Genomic DNA, 14,648 nt, shown 5'->3' with positions numbered 1-14,648 from the left:
TGATAACGGTGTGTAAGTAGAGGCACGTCCTTCGGGTAGACCTGAGCCCAAGACTTACACGCTCCCGGGCGGCACGCAACCTTAGGAAAGTCCTCACCTGTCTGAGCCTTGGCGTCCTCGAGCGTGTGACGAAAACGGGAATGAGAGTCCCACGCTCCAAATTCAAGGAAGACAAGGCGGCTGGCTCTTTCGTCGCTGCAGCAGGTAATGTCCAAATGTCCAAAGGTTGAAGCCAGTCCCCAAACCGAGGACAGTTTCCCTCAGCGGGCACACATCTGAGTGACGGCCACCAGTGGCGGCCTCGTTCCGCTAACCAGGCATCCACGGCCACGGTCACCCAGTCCCCAAATCCGCCCTCTTCCAGAGCGCGCCAATCTCCCCGTGCCGTGAGCACTCTGTTCAGGGCGACCCTCACTCGGCAGGAAGTACACTCGGCTGTCGGCTTCAGCGTTTCGTCGGAGTGGTGCCCCCCTTGCTCCAACAAGATAACGAAGCCTGTCTCCTGGGGGGAGCGCGAGCAGTGAACGACACCCTCCGGGAAGAGCTCCGCGCCAGGGGGCCTGGGCCGGGCGGCAGAGCCGGTGAGCAAAGCCCCGTCTGCCAGCTGCAGACAGGAGAGGAGAAGCCGTGCGGAGACGGCCAGCCTGCCCTGGACCCTCCACGCACCCACACGCACCGACGTCCACGCTGTGGCCCACAGCCATCCACACACCTGCACACACACACTGCCAGCCGGTGTCATCCACACTGTCGTCGGCCAGACCCAGCCACGTCAGGTCCTCACGCTGTCCTGAAGGTACTAACCTGAGATGGCTTCTCTGACATAGTGGCCACAGCGCAACCAATGAAGCACAAGAAGGAAGGCGTGATGAAACGCGCTGTGACCACGTTTCGGAAAGGACGTCAGCCTGACACTGGGAAACAAGAACCGGGCAAAGGAGTAAGGAAGCGGTAGCGTTGATGACATCCTACGTCAGCCGCTGTGCTGAACGTAACGGGGCCGTGTCCTCCAAATAAAGGGCAAGATTGTCACGCTCGGTGGTAGAAGGACACTCACATGTCTGCCTCTTAGCAAAGGTGCGTGTTAAAGACGCAGACACTAGGGGCGCCTGGGTGGCGCAGTCGGTTAAGCCTCCGACTTCAGCCAGGTCACGATCTCGCGGTCCGTGAGTTCGAGCCCCGCGTCAGGCTCTGGGCTGATGGCTCAGAGCCTGGAGCCTGTTTCCGATTCTGTGTCTCCCTCTCTCTCTGCCCCTCCCCCGTTCATGCTCTGTCTCTCTCTGTCCCAAAAATGAAATAAAAAACGTTGAAAAAAAAAATTAAAAAAAAAAAAAAAGACGCAGACACGAGGAAGTTGACTACAAATGCTGGGAAAGTTCCAGCACGCGAAGGCTGCTCCACAGAGAGCTGACACGGTTACCGTAGACAAAGTGGGGCATCGCCCGTGATGACGGAGATCAGCAGAAGGGAGGACGGGAGGGGCCGACGGCCGCGGACTGAGCCGCCCCAAGTGCCCAAGGGAAGACAGCCCACCAGGAACCCTCAATGCACTCAAAAGTGGGGAAATGACGGTGTTGGCGGCTACACGGAGCGGGGCCCCGCCTCCGAGCTCCCAGAATCCTGCGGGAGAAGGGAGGGTGTCAGCAGCACCTGACAGTCGGGCTGAGAAATCAAGGTCTCAGGAAAGGGAGACTCCTGGTTTGCTACCTGATTCAACAGGGTGATGAGCTAGAAATCTATTCCTGCTTTTGGATGCGCAATGTATAAAAATGTGATTTTGTGCCATCAACCTGAAACGGCTGGGGACAGACCTGAGAGTTCCCTGTGATTGAGGATAAGCTGGTATGAATGAGAAGCAGGGTGAGAAACAGGACACAGAAAATACTAACCCTTGTAAAGATAGACAAACAGGGGCTTCACCAAAATTAGAGACTTTCAAGGACCAAACTAAGAGCCTCTTTAATCAAAGAGTAACTTCAAAAGAGAACAGTGATAAAGCCGCAGACAAGGAGGAGGTATTTGCAGTGTGTTGCAACCTGTGCGGCCAATACATAAAAAGGAGTCTAACCAATTTCTTAATACAGTAAGACAGCCAAGGGGCGCCTGGGGGGCTCAGTCGGTTGAGCATCCGACTTCGGCTCAGGTCACGATCTCACGGTTCGTGAGTTCGAGCCCCGCATCGGGCCCTGTGCTGACAGCGTGGAGCCTGCTTGGGATTCTCTCTCTCCCTCTCTCCGCCCCCTCCCCCGCTCATGCTCAAAAAAGAACAAAAAAGACTATTACAGGTAATAAAAAGTGGGAAAAAGACCTGAACAGATACTACGCAAAATAGTACATCAAGATGGCCAACAAAAATGAAGAGATGCCTATTTTATCAGTCACCAAGTAATCAAGTAAAATTTTAAAAACCACCTGAGCCAGGTAGATCAACAGACATTCCCAGACAGCGCTGTTGAAAGTAGAGATTGGTACAGAACTTCAGGAAGGTGTTCGACATTGGCCACCAGAAATGGATGCGTGCCCATGGCGCAACCCCGCCATCCTCCAGTGAGGCATGCACCCCACAGAAATGCGTGCACGCACGGGTGCCAAGACACCGGCATCATGGGGGCAGCGTTGTCTTAGTCAATTAAGACTTGGTGGCTGGCAACCATCACGTGTCCCTCAGCAATAGGACAGGTGACTATGCATGCTAGGTTCCCACGGAGACTCTGGCGGGGAAGGGAAGGAGCCACGGGCGCATCCAGCAACGTGGATGAGTGTTGCCGCCATAACATGTGTCTGAATGATGCCAGACTCCAAGAAGCAAGGCAGTGCATATAAACTTCGGGAGAAACGAAGTAACAGTAGCAGTAACTTGGGGAGGGGGACAGTGGGGAGGGCCAGGGGGAGTCATGGGCGGGCATGTTATCTTTGTGTCGGCAACACGAGCGTATACGGCACTTTAGATGGCACTGTTTACCATTAGTCTCCAATAATAAAAAGATAATTCTCTTAGGAGGAGCGCGAGAATGTTTACCAAGTTCAAGTGTATTGCGACAGAGAATCAAAGATGCTCCGAATTTGTTAGCTTAACTTAATAGATTTACACGCGTTATTTAAATGCTTGGGAGATTTGTTTGCTAGCTAGACAATTGAAACACAGTGGAAAAAAAAAAAAAAGAAAAAAGAAAGAAAATCAAATATATTCGATACATTCATTCCATATAAAATACTTCAGGGAATTTAATCGTCTAAGTTTATAATAAGATCAAACGTTAATCAAAGTTGAATCTGAAAGGATAAAAAAGTTATTTTTAGGGGCGCCTGGGTGGCTCAGTCGGTTGGGCGTCCGACTTTGGCTCAGGTCATGATCTCACGGTCCGTGAGTTCGAGCCCCTCGTCGGGCTCTGGGCTGACGGCCCGGAGCCTGGAGCCTGCTTCCGATTCTGTGTCTCCCTCTCTCTCTGCCCCTCCCCTGTTCATGCTCTGTCTCTCTCTGTCTCAAAAATAAATAAACGTTAAAAAAAAATTTTAAGTTATTTTTAAGTGGGATTTTGATAAATTGAATCATAATTTTAAAAGCCGAAGACCCAAGTGGTCCATGAGTCACTTTCTCTGTGGGGGCGAGCAGTTTGCCAGGACACAGGACACAGGACACCTCGTGTTGATTCCATGTGATGTGGTCCGGGGACCCTGTTGTCACACAAGACAGGAATGGCAATGTCCTCATTGTTATCATTCTAACTCCGCTTGTCCTCGTCATGGTCCTTGTCACTCCCATGTGGGGTCAGCGCGGTCCACCCCACTATCCTCTCCAATGTGGTTCTCCAGCCAAGCCACCTGGGGTACCGCCCGGGCTCCCCACAGTTGCCACTGAACCACCATGGTCCCTAGGAAGGAAGGCGGACTTGTCACCACAATCCTCAGGTCCCCAGGGATCGGCGGTGGGGGGACAGAGCAGGGACGCCCACTCCTGGGCCTCCCTCCCGCCCCCGTCAGCCTGGGCTCCTTCCACGTCCTGCTGTTCCCACCTCGGATCTGTTCGTCTTCAACACCTGGGTCCTTGGGAAGAAGCGCCCCATCTGCTGTTCTCCAGGGGACGTGTCATCTTTGTGGGGGCACCCCCAAACATCAGGGACAGCCACACTCACCTCGCAGGGCTGTTCTCAGAACAACAAAGTTTTCTTAATATGTGAACTGTGGGGTGACCATAGGATCGGTGATTCCAGCCTGGGGATAAACCTGAGAAATGAAAACAGATGTTCAGACAAACACTTGTTTGGAATGTTCACAGAAGCCAAAACGTGGGAACAGCCCAGGTGTCCATCGACAGATGCACAGATATACACCACGTGGCCTAACCACACAACGGCATAGCACTTAGCCATAAAAGGAGTGAAGGCCCGACTCACATACAACGTGATGAACATTAAAGCACCATGCGGAGTGAAAGAAGGCCACACACAAAAGGCCACGTATCGTGTGATTCCCCGTATTTGAAACGTCCAGAACAGACAAATCTGTGGACACAGAGAGTGGAGGGGTGGCCATCAGGGGCTGGGGGAGGGGAGAGGAGGGAGGGGGGCTTAATGGGCATGCGTTCCTTTTTGGAGAAGTGAAAATATTCTGAAATTAATGTTGCTGATGGCCGCACAACGTTGTGAACGAATGTACTTAATGGCACTAAATTAAGCCGGTTCAAAATGATCAGTATCGTCAATTTTACGTTACGCGCGTTTTATCACAAATTTTAAAAAGGAGCACAGCTGGGCTCCGGAGGTGACGTTTCCTTCCTCCTCCATCCCAGAGTCTCCCTTTAAACATGATTCTGTGACTTCTTCATTGCTGGCTCTTCCCTGGGGCTTGGGGTGGGCAGAATCGTGACCTCCCCCCGCCAAGGATGTCCACGTCTCAATGCCCAAAACCTGTGAGTGTGACCTTACCGGGCCAAAGGGACTCTGAAGATGTGGTTAAGTTCTGAAGTCAGAGACAACCCCGGCTCGTCTGGCGGGTCCATGGTAATCATCAGCATCCCCTAAAAGAGGATCTTCAGGTCAGAGAAGGTGTCACAGCAGAAGCACAAGTGAGACGCTCTGAGATACACCGGCAGGTGCCATGCTGCTGGCTTTGAAGACACAGCAAAGTCCCCGTGCCAAGGCCTCAGAAGGAGCGCAGCCCTGCCTGCCCAGTGGGGACGTTGGTCCCTGGAGCTGTGATAAACCACTCGGTCGTGGGGATCTCTCACAACAGCAGTGCGGTCTCAACGGGATCTCCAAACACGGCCTGAGGCCCCACTGCCCAGTCTGAGCTTCCTACCACTGCCGCCTTCCCGCCCACCTCTCCTCTCCACTCCGGCCTCGAGGTTCGGGAACCTCTCCTAGGCTGCGAGTGTAGACATAGCCACCGTCCCCTCCATCTTGGAAACCCTCTCCCAGCTGAGGAGAGCTCCAGCGTTCTCTGTGGCTCCCCATAGGACGCTGGGGGAGCAGACTAGTAATTATGCGCCACCGTGCAGAGACATTATGGAATCTTCCAATTAAAGGTATTTTAATTACTCCCGGTCCCGAGGCCCCGGCTGGGTCTCCCAGCCCACAGATAAGGATGCCACCAGACTGCGCAAATGGGATTCTCTCCCAGGCCTACCTGAGTCACTGTCTTTCCCTTTGGAACGCACTTTAATTATGCACTGCTGGTCACAACACCGCCAATCTGGGCAGGAAATTGTATAAACCCTTTAGTGACAATTACAAGGAAGGATTTTCCTGCAGGTCGTCAGGGGCATCTCGGAAACATTGCCTGGCTGTCGTGTCTGCCTTCGTTTTAATCCTTTTATCTCGTTCCTCAGGGCACCTTCCTTTCTTACTTTCAAAACCTCATCACGGAGGAAGAAAAACAATCAGAAGGGCCACGCAATGGTTATCTCAAAATAGTTGAGTCCCTATGACCCATCTCCAAGACCATCTAAACTTTACTGGGAAGGAAGCCGTCCAGCTGAGGTGTGGAGAAGTGGTTCCTGTGCAGGTGCTGACACCCAGGAGTCCTGGGGTCCCAAGCGGCACAGGCCACCCCTGGGAGGCAGGTGCCTGGTTGACTGCTCGTGTCTCTCAAGGGTGAGACGCAGGTGACCACTTGCACTTACCCTCCCCTGGGGGATGTGGAGCCCTTAGGAGAAGTGACCCCAGCTTCCCAGTTCAGGGCAAGGCTAGGCTTCGGATCTGTGTTCCTGGGTGGGTAGGTTCTGAATATCTCAGAATACCTTGAACAGTCCTGAAGTTTGGAGATGGAGAAAGAGCATCCCTTTCATAAGAAGACAGGGTGACCATGAAGTCTCTGCTAAGAGGGGCGCAAGGAAACATGGGAGGGGGCAGAGAAGCATCTGCCTGATCTCAGAGGGGACACCTGCCCACGGGTCCCTTGGTCCTGCCCTCTAGCCCAACTCCCGGTGCGGGAGCAGGGCAGCCTCGGCGTCCAATCTGGAGCACACAGCTGACAGCAGCAGGTCTGGGTGAAGACAGGTGAATAAATCCAAGATCACAAGGGGTCCACAGAGGGCACGGGCCCCCACATCCCTCCAGAAAGGTAGGAGAGGGAGCTTCTCCGCACCTCCACCTTGTGGCACTGCCTCCACCCTGAGCCCTGCCTCCACCCTCTGGCCCCGCCTCCACCCTGAGCCCCGCCTCCAGCCTCTGGCCCCACCTCCACCCTGTGGCACCACCTCTACCCTGAGCCCCGCCTCCACCCTGTGGCCCCGCCTCCACCCTCTGCCCCCGCCTCCACCCTGAGCCCCACCTCCACTCTCTGGCCCGACCTCCCCACTATGCCCCTACCTCTACCCTGAGCCCCGCCTCCACCCCCTGGACTCGCCTCCACCCCTGGCCCCGCCTCCACCCTAGGCCTGCCTCCACCCTGTGGCACCACCTCCACCCTGAGCCCTGCCTCCATCCACTGGCCCCGCCTCCACCCAGAGTCCCGCCTCCACCCTGAGCCCCGCCTCCACCCTGTGGCACCACCTCCACCCTGAGCCCCGCCTCCAGCCTCTGGTCCTGCCTCCACCCTCTGGCCCCGCCTCCACCCTCTGGCCCCTCCTCCACCCTGAGCCCCGCCTCCATCCTCTGGCCCCACCTCCACCCTGAGCCCCGCCTCCACCCTCTGGCCCCGCCTCCACCTTGAGCCCCGCCTCCACCCTGTGGGACCACCTCCACCCTGAGCCCCGCCTCCAGCCCCTGGCCCCGCCTCCACCCTGTGGGACAACCTCCACCCTGAGCCCCGCCTCCACCCTCTGCCCCCACCTCTACCCTAAGCCCCACCTCCACTCCCTGGATCGCCTCTATCCTCTGGCCCTGCCTCCACCCTGAGCCCCACCTCCACTCTCTGGCCCGACCTCCCCACTATGCCCCTACCTCTACCCTGAGCCCCGCCTCCACCCCCTGGACTCGCCTCCACCCTCTGGCCCCGCCTCCACCCTGAGGCCTGCCTCCACCCTGTGGCACCACCTCCACCCTGAGCCCTGCCTCCACCCACTGGCCCCGCCTCCACCCGGAGCCCCGCCTCCACCCCGAGCCCCGCCTCCACCCTGTGGCACCACCTCCACCCTGTGGCACCACCTCCACCCTGAGCCCAGCCTCCACCCTCTGGCCCCACCTCTACCCTGAGTCCCGCCTCCACCCTCCGGCCCCACCTCCACCCTCTGGCCCCACCTCTACCCTGAGCCCCGCCTCCATCCTCTGGCCCCTCCTCCACCCTGAGCCCCGCCTCCATCCTCTGGCCCCACCTCCACCCTGAGCCCCGCCTCCACCCTCTGGCCCCACCTCCACCTTGAGCCCCGCCTCCACCCTGTGGGACCACCTCCACCCTGAGCCCCGCCTCCAGCCCCTGGCCCCGCCTCCACCCTGTGGGACCACCTCCACCCCGAGCCCCGCCTCCACCCTGTGGCACCACCTCCACCCTGTGGCACGACCTCCACCCTGAGCCCCGCCTCCAGCCTCTGGTCCCGCCTCTACCCTCTGGCCCCACCTCTACCCTGAGTCCCGCCTCCACCCTAAGCCCCGCCTCCACCCTCTGGCCTCACCTCCACCCTAAGCCCCGCCTCCACCCTCTGGCCTCACCTCCACCCTAAGCCCCGCCTCCACCCTCTGGCTCCACCTCTACCCTGAACCCCGCCTCCACCCTCTGGCCCGGGAACTGGAAGCGCCCTGCACCTCCAGCCTATGGCACACAGCACCTGCCAGCGAGGAGCTGAGTCTGCCTGACCCACACTGAACTCTGGGGACGGGCCCCTGGAGGCCCTTGCAGGAGCCCCTTTTGGCAGCCATGCCCAGCCCCTCGGAAGAAACTGTCATCTGTTGGTCCCATCAAGCTCCACCACGGGGATTTGCACGGGCCTGCCTGCGGGCTGCTGCAGGCGCCATGCCTGGGCGGGTCCACCTTACAGAGCTTTACAGCCGGAAGCCCTGAAGGCCTCGTCACCCAGTCGCCTGATTTTGCAGAAGAGAAAATGGGCCAGAGGGACCCAGTGAGCCTCAGAGGTCACGGTCACACAGGGCCAGCTTCCAGCCTGTCCCAGCTCCTCCTGCTGCCTTGTCTGCCAGCACGTTGGGCTGGACGGGACCCTGCGAGCGCTCGAGAAGCATTCTGCGCACGGTTTCATCCCCCCGAGAACCCAGTTTTGTTCACATCAGGTACCAGGTTGTTCCAGCATTCCCCTCCCTCTCCCCTGCCAACACCGCGGGAAACCCGGAAGGGGCAGAGAACCAGGCTAGAGTTGGCTGGGAGTAGCCACGAGGTCTTGGACACATTATCTACGCCCATCCGTGCCCCTCCCTGCAGGGCCGAGTGCCTGCCTCCCAGGGCTGACTCAGGCGGCAGAGGGTGCCCACCCTGGCCCCCGAGGGCCTGGCACCTGCTCAGCAAAGCTCCCTCTCCCCCTGCTGATGTGGCCCTGCCGTCAAGCTGCTCAGCCCATCAGCATGTGGAGAGTGGGAATCCAGGAGGGAAGCGCCTTGTTTTTTCAGAGAAACAAACAAAATAATCAAACCCCAAAGCCCTCACCCCTTTACGAAGTGTCTGGCAGAAAAGCCTAGGCTCAAGGATCAGCAAACACTTGCTCACAGCTAAAGGACCTTTCAGGGAGGAGGGATAGGGAGCTGGTGACCGGGTGGCCTTGGGGGACCACAAGCCTTCTCCGGGGTGAGCTGAGGCTGGAACAGGGGAGGTACAGCCTTGCCCTGCACGCCCAGGATCTCACAGGGTCTAAGAACTGAGGGGTGCAGTGCAGCAGTCGTCCCCTGCCCCTATCTGCTGGGCAGTCACAAATGCTTGGAACCGAGGGACGGGGGATTGTGGGTGCCGAGGAAAGCTCCCGGGTTCAGTAGAAGGTTATTTAAGTTCAGGGGTTTATCAGCCGCGCCAGGCTGGGTCCTGCCCAGGAGGGGGGTAGAGACAGGAGAAGTCTCTGCACCTGTCACCCCCAGCTGAGCAGAGCCACAGCCCACACACAGCAGTAGACCCCGAGCCCAGCACAGAACCTGCTCTTACTGGAAAGAATGGCTCTAGGGGAGGGGCGGGCCTTTGGGGGGAGGGGCGGGTATGTCCTCTCCTTTGTCTAAAATGAAACTCACCCCATAAAGCCTCAAAGTTGCCTAAAGCAGAGCACGGCTGGCAAAAGGGTGAGGGAGCAGGTTGCTGGCACACCGGCAGGAGACTGGGAATGGTCCGCGTCAGGGCGTGCTCAAGGATGCACGTCCCCCGGAAAGCACCTGGGTCCTCACGCGTCCCCGTGCCGGGCCACAGTGTGGGGTCTGACCGTCTCAGAGGCACATCTGGGGGCCGGTGCTGGTGGGAGACTCAGCATCCCCGAGGGGTCCCTGCTGGTCACCAGAGTAGCCCTGGCCCTCAGCTGCCCTAGCCCTACATGCTCTCATGCTGGGTCGCAGCGAGGCTCCCGAACCTCACATGTCCTTTTGGAGTTTCTTCCTGATGTCTAGCCTGCCTGCCCCCCAACACTGTTTGGATTACAGCCTTATCGCGTCTGCCTGATGTCTGCTGATTCCCGTCCACGCGGACCTGCTCACAGACCTCACAAGGCATCCGTCGCCCCAAACAAGTTCAGGTCCCCGAGCTGGAATCCAGCTGCCCCCAGGCCAGACCCCCACTACCGCTGATTCACACCGCAGTGTGCCTCCCTCCAGCTTCTCTCCGACCCAGCGGCTACTCAGAGCCTTTGAGGTGCTCAGACCTCCCTGTGTTCATATTCCAATGATGTCCTTAGCATCAGTGATGCTTACTGAGGGACCGCTTCCTACGTACATGTGCTGAATCTTCGGGGGCATCTGTGATGCGTGCAGATAGCTTCCCCGTCCCCTCCGGTGAAGAACCCGACTTGCAGAACAGGGCGACAGCGTGCACCCACGGTCCCAGGGTTAGCGGGAAGGCTGGGGCGTGAGCACGGCAGTCGGACTCCGGAGTCAGCCTCAGTTTAGAGAAAACATACAGAGCCAAAGGATAACCTCCAACCTAGGGCCACACAGGTGTGAATTAGCTTTAAGGAGGCACTTTGTCGGGCCTGTTTTTTACCACCGATTAGGACTCGGACTCTGGAACCACTGGCCAGCCTGTATGCTTCTGCCCAGCAGGTTGGCAAATGTCTTCTGGCTGCTCGAGAGCATAACCCACAGGTTAGGCCTTCGTCACCCCCGGGGGCACAAACGACCCGATTTCAGTGCACCTTTCCCGAACTCAGCGGCTAAGCCTCTGTTCCTCAGACTGGCCTTTGAATCAGGTTCAGTCTTGGCTCCCCGTTCACCCAGGTAAGCCCACCTTGGACTAGAGCTCACTCCGTATTTGCATGAGCCGCATTTTTAGCTTTCAAGGTATGTGCTCCACTCTCAGCCGCTGCTGCCCTTGCTCCCCTGTGGGCCCCGGCCTCTCCAAGCTGTACCTCAAAGTCACCTCTGCCCTCAGCTTTCTCAGACCAGTGCCCACCCTCTGACCTCCTCACTCAAGTGGCATTTTTCTCCAACTGCGTCCCGTCCATGTGAGACCTGTGCCCACAGTGCAGGGACCACCCTGCTTTTCATACTCCCTCTTCAAGCGAAGGGTTTCCAGCTCCGTGGCCTTCACCTGCCCTCCCTCTGAAGTCCCCGCAACCCTGAGGGAAGAGAATATGGCTAAGTGCTTATTTTGGTCCATAATCCAACACAGGGAGGCAGAGCTCTCCCAGGCTGATTGCCAATTGAATGAATGAATGAATGAATGAGTACAAATGAATGAATGAGGGAAGGTGTACATGAATGAATGCATGCATGAGTGAATGAATGGGTGAATGAATGAATGAATGCACGTGTACGTGAATGAATGAATGCATGCAAATGAATGAAGGAAGGTGTACATGAATGAATGAATGAATGAATGCGTGCATGAGTGAATGAATGAATGAATTCGTGGAAGCACCATTAATCAGAAAGTCTTCCTCGCCTTTTACTTGAGGAGTTCTGCAAAGCTGCAACTTAGCCTGTAGGGTCACCAAGCGACCTTGGGCAGACCTCATCCTCACTTTGGGCCTCAGTTTTCCCACCTGTGAACTGCAGGAGAGGACTGGGGGAGTCCAGATGCGTCTCCCAGCCCCCAGAGTCTCTGGTGGCATTCTATGTGCCAGAAATTGATCCGCAGACAAATCTTTGAACATCCAGACACTCAGTGACACTAAGTTTAGAAGGGAGAAACATTAACGATGTGAAATTCAAAAAACAAAGCAAAAACTCCCCCGTCAGAACCAGAGTCACATTCGTCAGAAGTTGCAGAAGCCACAGCTGATGGGATGAAATCATCCTTCGGCTCATGTTTATTCATGGGGCGAGCCCAGCAGAGGAAGCCTCCTTTCTATCAGCGTTGACTGGAGAGGCCAGTGAGCGGAAGCTTTCAGGGCCGTCGGGGCGGAACGCTGTTCTTGCACCCCTCCTTCCCTGAAAGGGGCCTCAGCCAGCCTGGGCACCTGTTCCTGGCAGGGTCTGCCCAGCGAGCAGCGGACAGGTGGGCCGCATCCAGAACAACTGGCCGCCTGCCCCTGCAGATAATGGAAGAGGGGAGCTGGGAGCCTGGCGCCTCCCCTTGGGTGAGTAATTTGACAGTTTTGACAGAGAAGGGGTTTTTCCCTGCTCCTAGGCCCGGATGCTGGCTTTTCTAATACCCAGTGATGGCATCTATTCCCATTTCAATGCAGACTGATTTCCAGCTGCTGAGGACACCTGTGGTGCTTTTCTATCAAATTTGCATAGCAATGATTGGCGACTGCGGGGGACTGGATGCCAATTTCTAGCTGTGAGCTTATCAATGCAGAAGCCGGCTCAAAGTCAGGTTCATCCGTCCTGGAAAAGCACCCCACCTCCACCCCCACACCCACTCGGACGCCTCCTTCAAACCGAGGAGGAAAGTCAATAAAAATCTGAAGGATCACTGCACTGGATACTTAGCATCACCGCGGCGATCAAAAATGTGTCAGAGTGTCTCCGGGAAGATGCACGTGGGCTCAGATTAAGGAATTTTCTCCCCGAGAAACAGGCAGCTTTCTTCTTCAAAGCTCTAGCGTTTCAAAGTCTCCCAGGGAAAAAGGAGAAGTGAGGGTAAAGATGAAAATTGGGTTTTGAAGACGTGCTAATAAGTATCTTCCGGGAAGACGGAGAGATTCCTTCCGACTCGATGAGGCCTTCGCGCAGAAAGGGCAGCTGGCCTGCTCTCTGGGGAAGCAGAGACCTCAGAGGTCAGGACGGTACATCGCTGGGCGCCAGCCCTCAGCCGGTCCCGGGCTGCAGGGGTGGCGGGTGGGGGGGCGTGGGGAACCGAGGCACAGCTGGGCAAGAATGCACAGCGAGAGTGAGCCTGGCCAGCTGTCACCTGCTGTAAAAAGTTGCCAGGGTGTTAATTTGCCGGTGGGACAATTCAGCTGGAGCGAGGACACTTTCTGGATGTCAGCTGAGCTACAAAGCCCGAGGGAAATCGGTTCGCTCAGTTTGCGAAAAGAGAGCAGTCAAGTGCCGGGAGCGCAGCCAGCCCGGATCTCGCAGGTGAGCGCACAGCGCTGAGTGCCGGGTTTCTACAGCAGCGGCTTTGACTCCGCGTGGCCCAGCTCGCGGTGTCAGCCAAGGCACGGCCTGTAGTGGAGGAAGGGACGTTCTCAGAGGGAGCAGGCGGGGCCTAGGTCCTGGCCACCTTACTGCCAGCCAGCCAGCTGACCTGGGGGCTCAGAAGGCCTTCTCCCCTCTGGTTTCTTGTCAGTTGCCACGGGTTACCAGCTCCCTGGCAGGAGGGCCCCCTGGATGAACTGGTAACTAGCGCTCCCCAGCTCCCCACCACTTTCATGAAAGATAAGAAAATGAGCCCAGATCAACCGCTCACCCACCCGGCCCCGCATCCAGGGACAAGGGCAGAGGCTGCAAGGGGAAGGAGCCCACAGGGTAGCACCTGCCCTAGGTTCCCGGGAGCCTCGGAGTCCAGGGCTCACGCGGACGGAAGCACCCGATGTCAGGGGCCCCTGATGGTCCCAGAAGTAGAAAGAAGGGGGTGCCATCTGCCCCGGAGATCCCCGGATAGCAGAGCCAAGCATGGAAGAAATCCCACAGACCACAGAGAAGCCCCCTGACCCAGCTCTGGTACCTTCTCCCCAAGTTCCCTCACACATTTGATGTACTTCCCACCCAAATCCCATTAGAGCATTTGTACAGCTTGCCAGATTCTCAGATTTCCGGGGGGGGGGGGGGGAAATAAGTAGCTAAGAATAGCCAATGAATACTGGAAGAAGGGAGATTAACGGAAAAGAGATTCTCAAGTCAAGTCGGAGGCAGTATTATTATTCAAAACAATTAAAGCGGTGTGGCAGCGGGGCCTTCCATAGAAAGAAAGAAAACTTCCAGAAACAGATATGAAGAGAAGGGGAATTTCAAGGGGGGAAGGTGAGCAACGTGCGAAGGGGCCAAGAAAGTCTGACGTGCAGCCAATTCCACACCAACGAAGCCAACCCCTCTGCCGTAACATACACCAAAATAAACATAGAGGCTTGGAAGGCTTGACAGGAAGAAGCAAACCGAAATAATGAAACTTATAATAGAGCAAAATACAGGAGATGGTTACCCAGCCAGATCTCTAGGAGATAAAAAAGGATTAAATTCCCAGAAAAGATTTGTATACCGGAATGCATTAACAGACATAATCCGGAAAAGAAGCAACACAAATTCACAACAATACATGAGAGTTAATGCCCTCAATATATAAAGTGCTCTTGCAACCAACAAGAAAATAAAATAGCAACTCCAACTGCAGTATGAATAAGGAGGAATGCTCTGGTAGCTCGTACGAGGAAAAGGAAGGATTACCAAAAACTATATATGATATAAACATGTAATATAATACCAAAATATATGTATAGTAATTCTTACATATATACATGTATATACATACATTATATGTCTACATAATACACATTTTGGTAATACCTACACCTATAACGTCTTCAGTAGTAATCGAACGCCTACTACTTATCGCAATGAACTAAGTTTTACCTTTTTATTTTCTTAAGAAGGATCTGTTACCTTAAACGGGGTTCTGGAATGGTCCTGATAGCCGCCTGGGGAAGGGGAACCAGCCCACCAACCCTGACTCTGACCACCCCAAAATAG

At 56.1% G+C, this 14,648-nt stretch overlaps 1 long non-coding RNA gene across 1 annotated transcript; it reads right to left on the bottom strand.

Moving 5' to 3' along the window:
* Window positions 1-3,472: 3,472 nt before the first annotated feature.
* LOC109501861 lies at window positions 3,473-6,591 on the bottom strand. Its single transcript, XR_006601295.1, has 4 exons — window positions 5,626-6,591; window positions 4,926-5,017; window positions 4,134-4,224; window positions 3,473-3,872 (listed from the first exon to the last, which is right to left on the bottom strand). It is a non-coding gene; the product is annotated as an uncharacterized LOC109501861 (long non-coding RNA).
* Between the last annotated feature and the right edge of the window lie 8,057 nt (window positions 6,592-14,648).

Source organism: Felis catus, chromosome B4 (assembly GCF_018350175.1).
Source record: "Felis catus isolate Fca126 chromosome B4, F.catus_Fca126_mat1.0, whole genome shotgun sequence".
Taxonomy (NCBI): Eukaryota; Metazoa; Chordata; class Mammalia; order Carnivora; family Felidae; genus Felis; species Felis catus.
Note: the sequence above shows the minus strand (reverse complement) of the source record. Positions and strands in the feature narration are given on the sequence as shown.